General features: G+C 38.2%; 1 non-coding gene across 1 annotated transcript; it reads right to left on the reverse strand.

The window, feature by feature from the left end:
- Positions 1-764: 764 nt before the first annotated feature.
- On the reverse strand, positions 765-867 carry LOC138986141 (U6 spliceosomal RNA). Its single transcript, XR_011463042.1, has one exon. It is a non-coding gene; the product is annotated as a U6 spliceosomal RNA (small nuclear RNA).
- Positions 868-1,723: the final 856 nt, after the last annotated feature.

Here is a 1,723-nt window from a genome sequence, read left to right on the forward strand (position 1 = left end):
AGTTTTATAGTTTCTGGTGTTACGTTTAAATCTTTAATCCATTTTGAGTTTATTTTTGTATATGGTGTTAGAAAGTGTTCTAGTTTCATTCTTTTACAAGTGTTTGACCAGTTTTCCCAGAATCACTTGTTAAAGATATTGTCTTTAATCCATTGTATATTCTTGCCTCCTTTGTCAAAGATAAGGTGTCCATAGGTGTGTGGATTTATCTCTGGGCTTTCTATTTTGTTCCCTTGATCTATATTTCTGTCTTTGTGCCAGTACCATACTGTCTTGATGACTGCAGCTTTGTAGTAGAGCCTGAAGTCAGGCATGTTGATTCCTCCAGTTCCATTCTTCTTTCTCAAGATTGCTTTGGCTATTCTAGGTTTTTTGTATTTCCATACAAATTGTGAAATTACTTGTTCTAGCTCTGTGAAGAATACCATTGGTACCTTGATAGTGATTGCACTGAATCTATAAATTGCTTTGGGTAGTATACTCATTTTCACTATACTGATTCTTCCATCCATGAACATGGTATATGTTCTCCATCTATTAGTGTCCTCTTTGATTTCTTTCACCAGTGTTTTATAGTTTCTATATACAGGTCTTTAGTTTCTTTAGGTAGATATATTCCTAAGTATTTTATTCTTTTCGTTGCAATGGTGAATAGAATTGTTTCCTTAATTTCTCTTTTTAATTTCTCATTATTAGTGTATAGGAATGCAAGGGATTTCTGTGTGTTGATCTTATATCCTGCAACTTTACTATATTCATTGATTAAAAATATGGAACACTTCACAAATTTGTGTGTCATCCTTGCACAGGGGCCATGCTAATCTTATCTGTATCGTTCCAATTTTAGTATATGTGCTGCCAAAGCTATGGTTTTTCCACTAGTTATGTATGGATGTGAGACTTGGACTATAAAGAAAGCTGAGCACCAAAGAATTGATGCTTTTTAACTATGGTGTTGGAGAAGACTCTTGAGAGTCCCTTGGACTGCAAGGAGACCCAACCAGTCCATCGTAAAGGAAACCAGTCCTGAAAATTCATTGGAAGGATTGATGCTAAAGCTGAAACTCCAATACTTTGGCCACCTGAAGCGAAGAACTAACTCATTTGAAAAGACCCTGATGCCGGGAAAGATCAAAGGCAGGAGTAGAAGGGAATTACAGAGAACGAGATAGTTGGATGTTATCACTGACTCAATGGACATTAGCTTAGGCAGGCTCCGGGAAATGATGAAGGACAGGAAACCTGGTATGCTGCAGTCCATGGGGTCACAAACAGTCAGACATGACTGAGCAACTGAACAACAGCAACAGTGGCTTACCCAGTTCTGCTTCAAACATGCCCTGTTTGGGAAAGATTAGTGTCTCCAGTTTGGCACTAGAGTCCATTCCTTTATTTGGGGAGGGGTACTAACTAGGAATTGAATCCAGGCCATGGCAGTAAAAGTGCCAAGATCTAACCACTGGACCACCAGGGAGCTCCTTAAAGACCATTCCTTAACAGGAAAATTTCACTTTAAGGAATGCCTTCTTCTATGTCCCTTCTCTGCAATGCCCATAGTTGAGGTCATCTATAGCCTAGAACAGATGCTAAATTTAGTTCACACCAGCATAAATGATCAATTTTATCAGGTACTTACTTTTAATATATTGACACTTTCAATCCCCACATTACTAGGCAGAAGGCTTACTGAAGCCTGAATTCCACTGTTAACTGTATAGCTGGG

This window comes from Bos mutus, chromosome 28 (assembly GCF_027580195.1).
Source record: "Bos mutus isolate GX-2022 chromosome 28, NWIPB_WYAK_1.1, whole genome shotgun sequence".
Classification (NCBI taxonomy): Eukaryota; Metazoa; Chordata; class Mammalia; order Artiodactyla; family Bovidae; genus Bos; species Bos mutus.